This window comes from Pseudopipra pipra, chromosome 9, assembly GCF_036250125.1.
Source record: "Pseudopipra pipra isolate bDixPip1 chromosome 9, bDixPip1.hap1, whole genome shotgun sequence".
Classification (NCBI taxonomy): Eukaryota; Metazoa; Chordata; class Aves; order Passeriformes; family Pipridae; genus Pseudopipra; species Pseudopipra pipra.
The window spans coordinates 21,730,052-21,748,267 of NC_087557.1; the positions used below are offsets into that span (position 1 = coordinate 21,730,052).

Sequence of the window (18,216 nt, forward strand, 5' to 3'; positions counted from 1 at the left end):
GGTTTAAGACTTCTGAGGTGTCTCATTCACGGGCACTTTACAAGGTATGGTAATATCAATGCATCCTTCTTGGAAAAAAGATTATGTTACTTGCAAAGACAAAGCTCAGATATGCTTTAGACCAGACTCCCACTATGGACTCCAAGTCCTGCTGCATGCAGTGACTGCCTGATTTTTAAATTGGAAAACAGACTTAGTGAAGCTTAGCTTCAAGTTAACTTAAAGAGCTTATAACATTTCCTGAAAACACTTCTAACTAGTTTCTAAATTTATACTTATCTTTGAACTGGAATAAGTGCCATTTTAAAAAGATGGTAAGGAAACATTCCCAATTTCTGCTCACCAACAAATAGATACAGTCCTTCCCATCGATGCTAGCTTTGTGTTAGAGCTAGAAGATGTCAGAGTGGCCACATCCCTCACCAAGCACTAGAATTTGAGTCTTCAACTGGTCTTGCAGGGCCCCAAAACCTGCTCAGAAACTGATTCATTGTCAGCAGAGATCTGCCTACATGGATTTGTGGATACAAAACCACACATGTACAGCCAAGAGGAAGGTGTTACAGCCAGTACATTCCCACTGCTGATACTGAGTGAAAACACAGTCTTTTCTGTGTTACTTGTGATGAATACAGAATGAAAGGGTCAAATCCAAAAGCTAATGGCTGGTCACAGATTCAGCTGGGCGAGGGTTAAGATCAAGTCTTGTGGAGTCAGGAAAGAGAAAGGCCCCAAGTGTCCTCAAAATTTCCATATGACATTTAGGTATCAATAACGCCATTGTTCGGGAGCAAGAGCTCATTTTCTAAGAAAGGCAGCTTGCTCCTTGTGGACCACGCTCCCTGTAGCTGAGGATGCCAGGCTGCTCCTTGGCAAGGATCTTGTTAGTCCATTTAAAAAATGCCCAAGTCAAACGAGGTATAAACCAACATTGTTCCACTCACATTAAGACACACCAATTTAATCCTGCCGAGGACACTGACCTGAAAATGTTTAACGAAGTCAACATTTACAGAGAAAACTTTTCTTATGCTGAATTTCCAAAGGCTTCTGGTGTTTTTGTAGTTTATTTTTCATCTAAAAATCCATTTGCCGTATTTTTTTTTTTAAGGATTATCTCTTAATCTTACCCTGTTACAAAATGTATTTATAATCCTCATGGCAGTTACTTAGCAAGTCTTAAACCTGTCATTAAAATACCTCCTCTTGTTGCTACAATCAGCAGTCTTAATCCACTGCAAGTCTCTTTTTTTCAGTTTTTTCTTTTCTCACTTTGTTCCCAAATGGCTTAAACCAAGGTATGACAGGTAGCAAACAATCCCCCCTCTAATTACTTGGAAGAAACAAATAAGGGGAAGGAATATGTGTGTGTGGCAAATTCCTGAGAGTTTGGAAGCTAGAGGCTGTAGGAATGTGCCCTGGGAAATTTTAAACCCACTCCAAAGCCGTGGGTTTGAACAGTGGTGGATTTACTCCCTGGAAGGCATTGATGGGGAAAGGTACTGCCAAAAGAGGGGGTGGCTGTGAGCAGCTCCAGACGTGCAGCCCCGGTGCTGGGGAGAGGATGAGGAAGTGAGGTCTTGCACGGGAGGATACTCATCATCCAGATCCAGCAAAATATATGTTGAGCTTTACCTGGAAGTGCTCAGCAAGCTACAGGCGTGGCAGTGCCTAAATCCCTCTCATCACCGAATTCCCTGGAAAAGCCCAGGCTTGGGAGCTACAGGTATGGTTGGACACCGGTGAGTAGGAGGGCAAGCGGTGGGAAGCAGAAGGACCACATTGCTGGAGAAGTGGGTGTGAGTATCAGGGAAAAAAAAAAAAAAGGCTGGAAGCAGGATGTCTGATTCAGGGGAAAAAAAGATCCTGAATTAGAGTAAAGCAGAGAAAACACAGCAGCTCTGCAGTACATATTACTGGAAGGGGAAGGAATAAGGTGTCACTCGATCAGTGCTGTAGCAGGATGTGGCACTAAGCACAGGTTAAGTGCATCAGGCAGCTCCCACCTTCTTGAAGCTCAAGGTTTGTTTCGTATCCAACCCTATCCCAAACGTGCGTCTCTGGAGGGGTGGTATCCATAACCACTCCCAGCATGTGCTCTCTGTGAAGGTTTTTAGGGGAAAAAAGGGGCTCACTTCCCCTGTCCCCAGAGACCCCACACTGCCCTGGGAGCTCCTGGGCAAACACAGCACTGGTTTGAAACGAGATATCGCCTGTACAAAACTCTTCAGAAGATAATTCGGCTGAACTGGGGTTTTTTTAAAGGCATTAAGTCCATGAACTTTTCAATCTAAAACAATGCCACAATGACCACGTTAGGAATAAGGCATTATGGCCCTTCTTGGAGACCATGTGTTGAAGTTGTCTTATTAGTAGGGAGACATTAATGCAATAAAGGAAAGCATTGTGGCCTGGAACAGCTGGGCTTTTCTAACTGCTTGCCTAAATGTGGATGATTAATGACCAAAATGCATCCTTGCTGAATGGCATTGAGAGGCTGGAGGTATTTCATGGCATTTTCCTTTTCCCATTTTTGTGAGAGATTTGTTGCAAACAAAGCTCCATTGATGTAGGTCCATTACAGATATGCAAAGTGAATACCGAATTATTGCCTATCTGATGGGTGACAAGAATGTTACTTTGTTGCTGCATGTTTTATGCTGCAGGATCTGAAGATGCTCAAAAAGCCGCTCGGTGCTTTTGGAGACTGGAGCTACTCAAACATTTTAATGAGATTTGTTGTCATTGTTGTTGGAAAATGCTGCTCCATCCAAACCAAAATGTCTTGCAGTGAAATAGTTCCATTAATAACATTTCCATGGGAAAGTTTTCAGAGTTTCTGGGGTCAATTTATTAGCAGAGAAGAATCTAAATGAGAACCCTGATCTTCTCAATCTGAAACCAGATGTTTCAATGGCAGCAACAAGAACAACAACAACGAAGAAAAACATTTCAGGGATGCGTTTGAAAAGTTTGGTTCTTGTTCCACACCGGAATGAAAACATATTTCTGGACCTCAAAGCCCTTCGTGAAGGTGCACTGCTGATCTCTGGCTGCCTCAACCAGAAGCTTCATGGCCCATAAGAGAAGGGGCTGGCACATAAGTCCTTTATTAGTCCATGCCATGGCCACCCACCCCACATTTGGACTTGGGTGGGGATGTCACCCATCTGCTGCTGCTGTCTCTGCTGCTCCCCGTCTGCCCAGAAGCCTCTGGCAGTGCAGAAGAACTGCCTGAGATCGTGCCTTGCTTTTCTTCACCTGCTGAAATGTGCAACATGGTTCACAAAATAAAAAGCAGAGCTTGTTTGGACCTAGAAACAGCCATCCGAGGGAAATGCAACATTGTGGTTCCATGGGATACGAAATACCATTGTCAAATAAAACCACAGAGTAGGTTTATAATATAGTTATCAGGAGTGCATGTGAAAGACAAAGGCTGGAAAAGTCTGCAAGAAATGTCCTAATTTCCCAGTAGCCCCCCTCAGTGTTATTATCTAACACCATCCCATGGCTACCAGCGTGCAGATTTGTGTCTCATCCATCATTGCTGCACCAGCAATGAGCTGGGGACTCATGGCTGGTAGAAGATATCTGGACAGGGTGGGTGGATGCATCCAGGTGGGATGGGGCCCCAAGTTCCTTTAGGGTGGGACTGTCAGTTTTTAGTTTCTTGCTGACACTGTGTACACGATTGCAGGCTGATGGGAAAGAAAGAGCAACATTTTGGCACCATTTTACTAGCTGATCCTTCTCTCCCCACAAGCAACATGTGTGCATGATGAATTTCCTTCATCTAAAGGTACTACTGCAGCCAGTAAAGGTATATCTTGGATTTATCCAAGGCACTTAAAGGCAGGGTTTTTTTCTCCTCAGCCATCATGTTGGCTTTTATCATTCAACAGGCCATGGAATTGTTTTCCCTAACATCCCCTTAAGAAGGATGTATTTTTCAAAATACTGCCATTCCCTTCTCTTAAACAGGTTTTGATGTGGCTACTTCAAATCAAAACCATGAGCTTTCCTCTCCTCACGCCCACCGACTTAAAACCTGCCCTCAATGCCAGTGGTTCAGAACTATCCAAATAAAGCAGTTGCTTTAAGGAGTGTTTGCTTTTCCTCTTAGGCTCCTTCTCCCGACGCTATATTGTTTGTGGAAAAAGAGTTCTCTGGGTGGGTCATTTAGCTGTCGTGGTTAAGAAGCTGTATTTGAAGTCTGGTTCAGTGTAGAAGAAAAATATGTCAAAACAACCCTGAAAGTACAGTTCCCTCCCCTTCCCCCCCCATGTCAAGATGTTACCTTTTTCCCTCCATGTAAAAGCTCTTTCCCATGAAAAACAGCTTCATGAGGACATTTGCTGGGTGGCTCCAAAATGCAGCAAACATTACACTCTTTTCATACCAGGAAAACAAATTACTTCTTGAATAAAGCCGTGCCTATACAGCTCTGCATTTTAACTTTGTTTGAACACTTGCTCCCAAATATCTTTATATCAGGGAAACATGCTTAATTATTCCTGAGTAATTTTGCTGCTGGACTGCAGTTCCTCAAGTAAATGCTATGTGGGATTTTCTTGATGATGATGTTTTTTTTCATTTGAAATCATGCCAAGGAACAGGTTTCCCTCTTCCATCTTCCCCCTCTACCTTTTGACTTTAAAGCAGATCCTTGGTGTTCCTTAAATAAACACTCCTCCAAGATACTTTTTCACCGAGTGGCATGTACGTCCTGAGCCAAAAAATGGCATTAATGCATTTTTCTTCTGCGGCTTTGGAATGACGCGCATCTAATGTGAATGTGTGTTGCCTCGGAGAATGCTCTGTTTTCTATTCTCGTGTTTGATTCTCTGCAGCTGGGAAGCCACGTTTCACAGGTGGTTGGGAAGCTTATTAGATTATTCATAACTGCTTTTATTTCTTTTTTTCCTCCTTTTCTTTTTTTTCTTTAAGCAATTAAAAACATGTGTTAAAGGAGCCTATGATGATTAGAAGCACTGCTGACATCTACTTCCCAGTTACCTTTTGCTGTTTTCACTCAGTAGCTGGTACCTGTAGACACCGCTTGGAGACCCCACGAGCCAAAGGAGCAAGAAGTGAGTGTTATTCCTCTTATAAATAGCTTATATAAAATAAAAAATATTTTCTAAGGGTTTATCAGGGTTTTCTGTGTGAGAAAATTCTGTTGTTTTCCTGGGAATGAGCAGCAATCACAGTAATAATGATGACAATGATGATTAATGTTTTCAGGCACTTTTTCTGCTGATGATCCCAGAGCAGCAACAAACTCTGGGCAAGCAGCAGTTCATCTGAATATGAATTCCTGATCCATGGCAGTCTCAAAAGAGGCACATACATTAGGAAGGGGAAGAGTACTGAGGAAGTCACTGAGGGGGAGAATTGAGCCAGCAGAAGAGGCTTGCTCCAGGCCCCACTAACATCAATCCCTGCAAGAAATTCAGTCTGGACTACCAGGCTTTGCAAGCTTCCATCAGAATGGTCCAGACCATGTGTGAACCAGATACCAGCTCAGCTTCTCTTCCAGAGGAGGACTTTGGTAATTCTCATGTGGCCTGTTTGGCTCTGGGTTCCCAGAGGAGCCCAGACTGACTTTTCAGAGGTGTTGAGCTTTGACTGGCTCGGGTTCAGGCTGCGCTTCACTCCTCGTGAATAGTCAGACCCCAAAACACTGAGCTGATTTTCAGAGAGGGACTTCGAGCAAAGGAAATTAATTCAGTATTGTACATTGTACACAGGCTTTTTAAAGGGCATTTGTTTAAAAAAATTAGAATTCATATTTGGTTGAGACTGCTGGATTCTTAAATGATTCATGCATGCAATGGAAAGAGAAATGCTGAAAAGGTCAGGGATAGATATCAGAAGTAGCAGTGTTGACAGGAGGCACCCACAGCAAGAAGGTCTGGTGATGTACTACTTTGCTGATCACCACTCTGAAGTCTTTAAAACTCTTCTCTTCAGGAGCAAATTCATAAACCCTTACACAAAGGCTGCCCAGTCTACCCAGTCCAGCCCTACAGACAAAGCAGAGAAGCATTTCAAATGGAGATCACAGAATCACGGAATCATACAATGGTTTGGGTTTGAAGGGACCTTAAAGATCATCCAGTTGCAATCCCCCTGCCATGGGCAGAGGCACCTTCCACTAGACCAGGTTGCTCAGAGAACTATCCGGCCTGGCCTTAAACAGTTCCAGGGATGGGATATCCTGCTTGGGGAGATGGGATAGGCACCCAGCATCCATGTGGGCTGCAGTGATGGGACCTCTGCCTTTGCAGGCAGAGAAACATCTTCTCACATGCCTAACCCAGTGGGCCCATGTTGAGCTATTCCCCAGCTATCCACCCTCCTCCAGAGCATTGCCCATCCCTGGAGTGGTTCACACCAACACCTCAGGCAGAAAATCTTTGTCTTCCTCTTCCTCACAGTTAAGTGACAACTACATCTCCCTCTTGGCTCTCACAGTGCAGCCGCCTGTTTCCACAATCAGCCAGTAACTCCCTCCTGTTCTCCAACTCTTCTGCTGCTAAATAATTCAAATTATGAAAAGTTTCCTTTTAAAATGCTTCTGGCTTATTAGTACCCTTCATGCATCACAATTTTCTGTATTGTCTCCCTCTCTGCCTTTGAGTCATTTCTTATGCACAGGAAACAAGAACAGGATGGCAAAGTTTGCATGAAATATCTATTCTTGCCAGACTGCTGACTCAGGCTATGCTCACAAACAGTCCAAACACTGCAAAATATATAAACTCACCACTCCTCCAGCTGCGCATTTTCCCACTCCAACCATCTGCCATCACTTGTTTGCACAATCAGCTTCTTTGGAAATCACCCACCTTGAAGACCTGCTTTTTGAAAATATCAGTGGGAAAACAACCTTAAAAACGGTTTGGACAGCAGTGGGTGTCTGAGGTTGAGTACACATTTTCACCCAACCTCACCCTAGCTAAGTTGAAGTTGTGGGATGTGCTGCCTGCATGGAAAATGTCCCTGAGAGCAGCCTGTTGTCATATTCAGTGGGCAGATATGCACTGGTGGAGGTTGCCATGAGCTGTGCTCCTTGATGACCTTTCCTTCACAGGCGGAAATGAACTTCTTCTCTTCATCCTGACATCTGCCAGCAATCTGAGGCTGCTCTGTACTGCACAGCTTGGTTTCCTAACGTTTTGGTGAGGAAAGATCACGTGGGATGAGCATAATGATATTTTCCAGTTAACCCACGGGTCTCACCTCTGGTTCTAATCACCTCATGGAAACCATCAGACACCTCTATGGTGTCTGATCAGAGGAGAAGCCAGACCCACTCAGCTATCTTTTTTTTTTTTTCCCCAAGGATTCTTCAAGCTTTTCTAAATTCCTGCTTTTAAAGAAAGGGTTTAGTGGGAAGGCTTCATTAAGTAGTCATGGAAATACCCAAGGAAAAGAAGCAAGCGAACAGCTAACTTATGGAAGTGGAAGTCAAACCTGGCCTCCCTCAGGGGAATCTGGAGTCATTCTGGAATTTTACTGTACAAATACCAGTCTTCTTACCCCAGAAGTCACCCACTTTCCTGTCCAGAGGTCTGTTCCTACTATTTCAGGCATTTTTCAGCTTTTTCACTTACAAGTTTAGTTTTCTGATACATTTCCCGCAGGCTGAGCAGAGGTGCACTGTTGCTTACAGGTCTGTCCCTGATGCCCTGTGTAGCCTGTGGAGGTCACTAGCAGTGTCACTCCCAAGAACATGCTTTGCCAGCTTAATCAAGGCCAGATTCCCTGGGAGGGCTGTGATCCAGGAGACAATGCTTCCAGTCGCATGCATTTGGCGAATGCTGCCTGATGCTACACAGCCCCCATCTCTGCCCTGGCTGGGCCTATCCTCAGTAATGATATTCCTCCAATTAACCCCAATGAGATCAGACCTTGTTCAGCTCAGAGTGATTCTGAAAATCCCATTTGTCTCATCTTCTTGGTCCGTGGGATCCCCCAGGATGATATCACTTCCTTTGCCTGCACCAGAGGTGGAAATGCCTTGCTGCTCACTTGTGTTCCTGTAGGATTTGTCATCATCATCATCAGGAGGCACAAATAAATAACAGTGTATGGCATCACCTCAAGTTTATTGGAGCTAAGATTGTGGGTTTAATTGGCTAAAGTGTAAGGAGAGATACGCTGGGGTTTTGGGGATGACTGAATTCCTCCGTGGAGCGAGAAAACCCCCTCCTGCCAACAGCTGTGCCAGGGCTTATCTGCTTTCCTCCACTTCTGGTTTATTAATGTTAGATCCTGTTTGATGAGTATTAATGTTAGATCCTGGTTGATGAGCTGAGCTGCAAGCGGTGCCTGTGCTTCCCTGCTCAGATTGCTTTCACAAATGGTGTGACCTCTTCTTTCTCTGCAAATATCGTTTTATACCAGGATGTTTTCCAGTCTGCCCAGCTGCAGCAAAGTGATTTTTTCTGGAGGAAGAAGTCAGTCCAAGGTTTTGATGCAGCCTAAATGGGTAAGTTGGAGCCACAGGTTGCTGTCAGACAGACTACACACTTCTCTTATGTTTCACTCCTAGATCACTCTTTTTCTGCAACTTAAGCTCTTTATTTTTCTTGCAGAGGACCTACAGTCACTGGTTCTACCTGTGCACATCCCAGTTCACTCCCAGGGCTCAGCAAAGCCTCCTTCACTTCAGAGCTGGGAAAAGATGCTACTGTTCTATTAAAGCTAAAAAGAGCAGCTTGTAGTAGAAACTGCAGGAAAAAAGCTTTCTCTTCTCCCCCCCTCCCCATCATCCACCCCGTGGGTTCTGCTGCTCACCCATGTTTTCCCAAGCGTTTTCTCTGCCTTATTTTCATGGAGTCAAGGAAGCAACTGGCTCTTTGGGATTTACATGCCTTTGAGGTAAAGGCAGAGCAGATTTGAGAGATGACTCTTCTCTGCTGCCTGCTTCGTGGCTGGCCCTACAAACCATGGGAGAGGCATTTTGCAGCTCAAACTTTGCAGCTTGTTCACACTGCTGGCTGAGCTGACACCTTTCCTTTGAAATGGAGAACATGACAAGCATTTTTTTGCCCAATGTCTTGTGTCTTAATCCAATTTTTGCAGGGAATTAAAGAATTTTGTGGGCAGGTGTTTAGTCGGTTTTTTTTATTTCTCCCCTGACCCACTTTGCTGCTGTGCTTGGATAAATAATTTCTGCAGGGTAGGATGTGCAGCCAAAGCAGGTAGCTTTATGTCTTTTATCAGTAAAACAGTCATAAAAATTATCAGTTTCAGATTCACCTTGAGACAAAATTAAAACTATGTTCAAACACAAAGGAAAAATATCTCAAACAAAAACCACATCAAGAGCCTGACTCCAAACTGGTTGGTTCCTTTCCAAGTTAGTTGTGCTCATGTAGTAAAGTTGTGATTTCAGTGGAAGTATCAAGGCAAAGCTGGTGTTAAATCTGGAAGTGGTTTGCAACCAAACTTTGCCTTGTGGCCTCATCGGCCTTGTATGATCGATTCATCCCATGTTGTCCTTGTAGAGCTGACTGAAAAATGGAGCAACAGACGACTGTTGTTTTGATATAATATCACATTATTTCTGAGGGAGTCCTACAAAGGGAGAGAAGGGACATTATTCCTTGCTAATCCCAGCTGCTTGCAGGGCGCAGGCTGGAATATCTCAGGATTTGTTTTTGAAGTCCCTGCAGTCAGCGTGGCTCTTGCACAGGCACAGACACATCAGTCAGCTCCTGATACCTCAAGATTTCCCTTTTTGCATTTAAATGCAAGAATGAAAAACGTATAAGGAGGAGTGATGGGATTCCTCTTTGGATACTTAGTATCTCCTCCTGTGGCCGAACAACAACGAGTGTGTTGCCACCCAAAGGCTTTGCAATAATTAACAAGACCTGGCCATATCTGAGCAGGCATGAAGTATGGAGACTACACGGTATGTTTCTCCTTTTTCCAGCCCTCTGTCTTTTTTTTCCATTTGTTCCTTAGATGATGCCATTACAAGGAAAGATTTGGATTTTCCCTGTTAACATTAGAACTGGTCACCAGATACCCTAATCCCTCAGGGCTGTTACCTGATCACGTCTGCACACACTGCCAGGACTCCAAAGATGCCCATCTGCAGATCTTGAGAAGCCTAAATTTATGTCTTTCTTTGCTGACTTTAGATAATCACATAAAGCTTTGTCCATGCCCCAAGGACAGATAATAAAATAAACAGAGACATTTAGATAAACTGGAGGCAAAACATAACCTATTTGGTTAATGTAAGTAAAGGAGACATTTTTCACTTGTCATTAAATTCGAGTTGAGTCACTGTGTTGTCCCACCTTGCCCACCACTGAGAACCATTACAGGTTTTTTTTAGTATCTTAAACCAATCTGGTAAGGTAATTTCATTTCTTCTCAGCAACACTCGTGATTAAAAAAAACTCTCTTCCATTGTGGGAAAGACTGTTAAACATGTACTCATCTTCCCCAATAAAAGCCTTTCTGGGGATGCAGGGGAAAGTAACGTTTTCCAGTACTCACAACGCTAGAATTTCACATAAAATTTTAATTCATCAGGTATTTTTAATCCTGGAAACCTTATCTGGGTATGATGGTGTTTGTATATCATGTATCACACACACACAAAATGCTACTCAGAGTACACACACACATCACTTGCCAGGTATTATTTTGCACTTGGTGATGTGTTGCATGCATATATTGGTATATTAGTATGATTATATGTAGAATTAGTAGGATGAATATTAAAATCCTGCCAAGAGCAGAGTGCATTGCATGGTGGATCAGCACACTCTGCTGTTGTCTAAGTTGTTGCTGTTGCTCTGTCCCTCTGCCTGGGATTGCTACATCAGGCACTGCACTCAGGTACTGGTGTCCCAGTCCACCCCATAAAGCACCAGTTCTGGGCTGGGTGGCTGCAGTGAGGTATCATATGCTTCCTTTGGGTTTTACATCCCCTTTCTTGAGTCTAGCCTATTTTTGGCTCCTTGAGGATTGGGGTTTTGTGGTTCCCTGTGTGAAAATGACGCATGGCAAGCTCAGCCCAGGCAGGTGAAGAGCTCGGTGGCCTCGAACTCAAGGCCAGCTCTTCTCCTTCCCATGACTGCATGCTCACCGCTCCATCAGCACAGATTTATTTCCATGCTCGATTTGTAGGAATAAAAGAGCCAGATAAGAAATATGTTTTTAATAGTAGTGTCACCAATGAATGACAAGGATCTCAATATGAACCATTAAGTAAAAGCAGGGGTGGAATGAGCATCATTTGTCTGTTGCCAGCTTCTCTCAACTGGCTTTCATTTAGAGGAGAAAAAATCCCCGATCATTTCTATTCAGGTAATAGTGAAATATATTTGTTGTCAGCAACAGGTCAAAATGCAGAGATATGTTATTCGCAGCAAGCTGACTTCACATTTTCTAACCTAAATGCTGGATTGCTTCCCTCAATTATTCACATATGTTTTCTGGTTTAATAATAATCCACATGCTGTCTCCTAAAGAAAACTACAGACTTCATGATGTTCAGGTAGAATACATAGGTCTGCTCAGCCATTTCTTGTTCCAGAAGCTGAACCAGCCAGTCTCAGAGATGAAATTAAAAGAGATGTCAGTATGAAGTGCATCTTGTTAAAATATAAAAATATGCAATTTACCCACCAAGGAAATTGCAAGTGGGGAAAGTTTTAATGATACAGTGACTTAAATAAGAAGCAAAGTGAGCCTGGTGGTCACACTGTAATCACTAACCCACGTGTTCCTGCAGCACAAAAACACTCGATCATTCAGCGTGTTTGGAGGTGGCTGCCACTGTGCTCCAGCAGAACATGCTGCATTCCATGATGGAATAGCATATATGTAATGTTACATGATAAATGGCCACACTTACTGCTTAGCAAGTGCTTGGTAGCTTTGATGTATGGTTGTCGGGTGTGTGGCACGTAACAGAGAACTGCCGGGGACGAGGGTGTGCTCTGGTCTGAACAAACACAGCATCTCTGTTAGGAGTGCTGGAGCTGCATGGCAGATGTCTGTCTTTCCTTCTTGCTCTCTTCCTTTCTTCCATCCTCTCTGCTTCAGGCTTTCTGCAAAGTAAATTACTTTTCTGCCCACATAGATTTGGACACTTTTGTATCAGCTCAGTTGATGCATTTTCTTACCCCTGGGCGGTGCAAAGTTTGGTTCACCTTTGAAACAGTAAAGGCAGAATTAAAATAACAAGTGTGAGCTGGCCTTATGCGATGCCTCCTTGTACACTGCTTTGGAGTTACCATGTAAACAATGATCAGAGCCATGGCCAGGTTTTACAGCTGCTATTTAATAAAAAAATTATGGTCTGTCCCTCCATAAGAATGCTGTGGGTGGAGTCCATATAGGAGAAAAAGTGGCAGTGGGCATGGTTGGAGATGATAAGAAGTAATTTGTGCAGTCAGGGATGTGCCAGGCAAGAAATGAGAGGTGGGAATAGTCAGTCAGAAAGTCCCATTCCTGAAATCTCCTGCTCATGTCATCATTCATAGAAACATAGAAACACAGAATGATTTGGGTTAGAAAAGACCTTGAAGCTCATCCAATCCCAAACCCCCTGCCATAAGCAGGGACACCTTCCACTAGATCTGGCTGCTTAAAGATCCATCCAACCTGACCTTGATCACTTCCAGGGATGGGGCATCCACAGCTTCTCTGGACAACCTGTGCCAGTGCCTCACCACTCTCACAGGGAAGAATTTCTTCCTAATATCCATCCTAAACCTACTCTCTTCCAGTTTAAAGCCATTCCCCCCTGTCCTATCACTACATTTGAGTCTCGTTTTCAGCTCTGTGGCAGCAGGGAGGTGTCAGTTCAGGAAACATCACCAGGGTGGGTGATGCTATGCTCATCACTGTTACAAATCCCCTCGTCAGGTGTTGTATCCAGAGAACTGGGCTGCTCACCAGTGGGGGTTTCAGTTTCCAACAGAAAAAACAAACGTTTTGAGAACACAGATGGTGTTGACGTAACCAAACCCCATGTTCTCCCTGAAAAAAAGTTTAGTGGGAGATTTTTAACCAGCACTTTCAACCAAGAGAGCTTAGCAATCCCCCAAAGATGAAAGACCAAGGAGTTTCAGATTCCCCTTCTCCCATGCATCACCTCTGGGTGATGTCTCAGCAGTCAGGCATTAAACAGTGTCCTGCGACTCATGAGCCCCCGCGTTCCTGAAGAGATCACTTTCAAGTGTAATGCAGTAAAACCTCATATGATTTCCATATGTCCTGCTGCCTGAATATTTTGCAACTGATTCATGATGAAAAAAACTTATAAACACATTACCTTGGCAGGAACAATTCTTGAAGTAACAGGAGATGTGATAGCAGAGACTTTGAAAGGAGGTCGTTATTATCCAGTAGCATTTTTCTCCATATGTCCATGAAATTTATGTCAGTGAGTCACATCCTTTCAAAACAAAGCATGAAAAGTGCCCTGTAGGACAGGTGAGCTCCTCCCCAGGCCTCTCCATGACTATTTAGCTCCAGAGCTGCTTGCAGCACTGCCAGCAAGGCTATTAGCTGAACAAGCCACAGATCCAGATGCCTTGGCTGGGAAAGAAAATGATCCAAGCTTCGACATATGGGTTTTTCTACAGCTGTAGCCGCAAGTGCTGACTCCTTTGCTGGAGGACACAGAGGGGCCAGATGGAAAGAAAAGCAACACCGCCACTGCTGCCCACAAAACCGGACAGTTCAAGACAGCTGGTGATGGAACAGCACACAAGCTTCTGACAGCACGTAACTGGCCATGTGAGCATGGCTCTGGGGTGACAGCTCCTGTGAGCTCCAAGTGTTGTGCAAAGGATGCAAAAGCCTCAAGGTCTGCCAGTCTGGGCCTCCCCAGCATTCCCTACATGCCTGGGACATCTCAGTCCTCTATGCTGATTTTGATGCTTGTGATTATTTTTTTTCTAAAATAACGACCTGTTTTTTTGGTGTCATTTCTGATACTCCTTAGAGAGACCTGCTTTCTGGAGAAGACTGAGCACATGCATCTCTGCCTGGAGCCTTGTACCCACTGTCAACAGCATCATGGACTGTAACTGAGGCTATATTTCTGGAGCTATTCCTAGACTGGTCTATAGCAGAATAACATCTGCACATCTGCCACACTTCAGAGATGTGGGAGAATCTGTGTAGCACAGAGGACAACCTGGAGCAGAAGCATTAGGCTCAGCAGCTCTGCCCTGTTCACAGAGGCTCTGGCTCCTCTTGCTACAGTACAGAGTTGAAACCCCAGTGACATCCTCAACTGTAAACAAAACTGATGGTTTATGGCCTCATCTCAAACTTAGCACAGATTTCTGCTGTGTGACTTGGTTCTGGTTGGACCTGTCTGCCTATTAATGCTTTACAGGTCTGTTTAACCCCTTCCAACCTCCTTCTCCACTTTATTTCTGTAAAAAGCAGCAAATGTTCCTCTCTGCACCTGACTTCAAATATAAGAGGTGCTCAATCTCTCCAAAGCAAGATATTTAAAATGCTATTTCTGCAGTGCCCAAACTGCAGATCTCCAAACAGGGATCCTAGTGTTAGGAGTAGTTGCAAAGATGATCAACAACTGATTGACAGAGTTAGCCCGGAAACCCCATACTCCTGTCCTAGTAGGGTGGCATCTGAGTGATCCAGATACTGATGTAGATGAAGGACTTCAAAATCCAAAGCAGAAAGAGAACAACAGACCCTTGACCGTAGTCACTGATCCAGAGCATTTCTCCTGGGACACCAATGGACAGAGCTCTCATAGGTGGACATCTCATGACCTGCCTTGAGTGCAGGTGAGATTTAGTATTGCCCTGAGACAGGTCACAGGAGCTCATCTGTCCCCTGCAGGTCTCTTGGATTCCAATACAGAAATTTTGGTTTAAGTAAGTTAGTGAATCCATTATAAGATCCCTCCTTTATATCTCTCCTTCCTGTGAGGTGCATCCCTGCCTTTAACCGGGAATTGGAAGGTTAACTAATGCTAGGGGGGGAATAATGTCACATTAACTGCTGAAAGCCCCTGGGAGAAGCTGGTTAGATGACCTGTTTTCAGTGTGAAGGCTGGTTCAGCTCTTTGTGAATTTGTAGTAAATCAGCACTTCATAATAAGAACAAATGTTTCATTCTCACTTAAAAATTACTACGGTCCGAGGCTTGTAATGTGTAGTTTTCATGCAGGGGTTACATGACAGGAATTTAAATCTGTTCCATTTTCATCTGTAATTTAAAACGTGTCGTTTTGATCGATGAATTAGTAAAGGAACCCAGGATAATTTTGAAACTACCAGCTTAGTAAAGTTGCCTGACCTTGCAAGTAACCTTTCCAGTTTAGAAGACTTTAATAGCTTAACTATTAGCTAATCTCCTGGGAAACGTTTTCCCTGGGCAAAACTAGTATGGAAATATAACACCAGTAATAAGGTTTACATCTTTCTTCTATCTTGATCATTTTAATTAATTGCCACACAGTAAAAACATGAGACTGGGAGGCGGGGGATAAAAATCCTTGCAAGGGGAGGGCAGGAGTTAACTGTAGGCTGTTTCTAGCCTTTACCTGCCTTTTTTGCATAGATTCATTAGGTGCTGAAATATATTAGCAATTGTTAAGGGATAACTGCTGCTTGATTGCTTGACACTTTGGGCTGAAAGCTGTGAAATAGATCACTTTTTAATGGAAAAAAGCTGCTCCTGCTTATAATGAATAAACATAAAAACCTAGAATGGTTTGCAGGGCACCTCAACAAGCCCCTGAAAGCTTTTTGTTGCCGTTGAGATGTAGTTAAGTCTTGGGTTTTATGCTTTATTTCTTTCTGAGGAAGGGCAGTGGTTTTTCTAAGGGCAAACAAGGACTGCAAATATGGGATTTGTTACAGGAAAAAACAAAGAGTCGTGTGTAAGTGCAGATGATAGGATAGAAATTCATGGCCCAGGTGAAATGTGGACTGACATCTAGTATAAAACAGGTATTGGGTTCCCTAAGTATCCTGCTTAGTTTATTTTCCTGAAGTTTCTAGTGCCTTTTTAACTAATGGCCTCTAACATAAGCACTGTGATGGATTGATGGGAGGTTCTCCCTATAGCTTTACCTGGATGATAAAGGGGTTCTCATTTTACTTTACATGCATTTTGCACTGTGGTTTTCCATGCCGTCTTGGAGGGGCAAGTGGGGGAGGGGATGGAAATCTGTGTTCTAGGCTAGCAGTAAGTGACCTTTTCATTGCTCTAGATCAGCAGCCCAGCTCCAGGTACAGCTGACAGCAGTCCTCCTCCCAGGAGGGCCAGGGGCATCACTGTGCCCAACACTCAGAGGGTGTCGGCTGTGCTTCAGGTGCTGCTGTACCCATCATGTTTTACCTTTTAAACTCCATTAACTATTACCATTCCAGTAATAAAAAACCAGAGGCAAGCAATGGAAATTCATGGCCTTTCAAATATAAATATAAATGTTTCCAGTTTTAAAAAAGCCTTTTTTTAATGTGTTGGTGAAGAGCTTAGTGAGAGCTACACAAGTTCGCAAGCATTTTGCGTCTCTAGCTGGGACAAAGATCATCCACCATGCATGTGAAGGCACAGTTTAGATAGCAATAATGTGGCTCCTGCATGAAGACATGGAGTGTTTTGGTGTAAGGGAACTGAACCACAGGGGCTTCCCTCAGGGTTAACTTTGGCCGCTGAGGTTTATTTTGCAGGCCTGAGCTACGTTAGTGAAGGTAAGTTCCAATCTCAGTGTGGTGACACCACCAGCATCTGCTCTGGCACCACCATTCCAGGCTATTGATCTCCAGATCTCTCCTTCCCCACTGAGACTCTGCAGACACCCACGGGATGTGATGGACAGAGTGCAGAGTCCTGCTCTGTGGGCTCTGTTTTCAGTGAAAATGAGCTTCGTCCTTGCTAAGCGGCGGGTGTTGCAAGGTGACCTTTGAACCAGCACTTAAGCCCCTGGAACACAGAAATTAGACTTCAGTCTGGAAGGACCTCTGCTCCAACAGATGACCTGTTATTTTATCTTGAGCAGCAGCAGCAGCCGCAGAGGAGCGTTGGCACATGGCTTTTAGAGCTAATCACTCATGCTCTTTGAGGAGAGTAGGAATTTTGTTCCCTCCCCCTCCAGCAACCTGGGACTTTATTGAGTGTCTGGATCATTTCAGGCTGATCCTTCCTTAATGTTTTCAATTTATTTCCCCCGGGTTCAAATTTCTGGACCTCTCTAATACGCATGATGGAGGCTCTTCACTTGAGCCCATTGAACCCAACCCCTTCCCTGCTGCAGGTCCCTGTTATCCCTCTCCATGAGCCACCCACCATCTGTTTCATCCTTCTGGGATCTCCCCACTGAATCCTGCATCTCTCACACCAAAATCCTGTGTTTTTGCCTGTTTCACTACCATTATTCATCCCTGATGATGCACAGGTGGCAATCCAAGAAAGAAGTGAGAAACAGCAGCAGCTTCTCTGTTGACTTTCTCTCCTATCAAGTCTGTAGGGAAAGCCTGAGGATACAAATAAATTAGAGAAGGGAAACTCCATTTTTTTCATGCCCTGAGGCTCCTAAATATTTGTTGTTTATTCAGTCCAGTTCTGTTTTACTGAACAAGGGCTCCCTGCAGGGAGTGGAGGGCAGGGCAGCAATACACAAGCCTGTGTCACGAGAAAATGACAAAGGTCAGAGCTAACTGAGAGACTGAGATTCAAACCAAGAACCCTTGTGATTAAATTGTGGGAAGTGCCCCCCAAACTCACATAAGAGCAGTGATGAACAGGGCAAGCCCCCCATGGCTGCTCCAGCCTCCCTCCCCTCCCATTAGGATTACTCAGCTGTAGGGTCTTTGCTGTTTGCCATCTCCATCCATCAGGAGGTCTAGGCTGAAGGGGTCAGACTCGACACTGGTTCCTCCAAGCAGGTGTTGATGGCAGGCTCATTCCAGCCCTTGTGATGCTGCAAACGAAGGACAGAGCTCACAGAATCCCAGTGGTCAGTTGTGACCTTGTGAGAAGAGAACCAGGTGCTAGTGTGGCCTCCTGGTCTTGCTGGCTGGGATATGGGATGTGGTTACTGCTCAAGATACATCCAGAGATGCTCAGCATCACAGAAAACAGAAGAAATGAACCTGCTCTGTCTGTCCAGAGAGTTTCACAGTGGTGTATCTCTAGCATGAGGGCTGTCACCTCCTTCTCTAACAGACCACCTTCAGG

General features: G+C 44.2%; 1 long non-coding RNA gene across 2 annotated transcripts; it reads left to right on the top strand.

Moving 5' to 3' along the window:
• Positions 1 to 1,451: 1,451 nt before the first annotated feature.
• On the top strand, positions 1,452 to 9,119 carry LOC135419056 (uncharacterized). Of its 2 annotated transcripts, none has more exons than XR_010432804.1 (4): positions 1,452 to 1,742; positions 4,951 to 5,093; positions 8,416 to 8,500; positions 8,607 to 9,119. It is a non-coding gene; the product is annotated as an uncharacterized LOC135419056 (long non-coding RNA). The 2 variants fall into 2 exon arrangements; XR_010432805.1 differs by having other exon boundaries at positions 1,461 to 1,726.
• Positions 9,120 to 18,216: the final 9,097 nt, after the last annotated feature.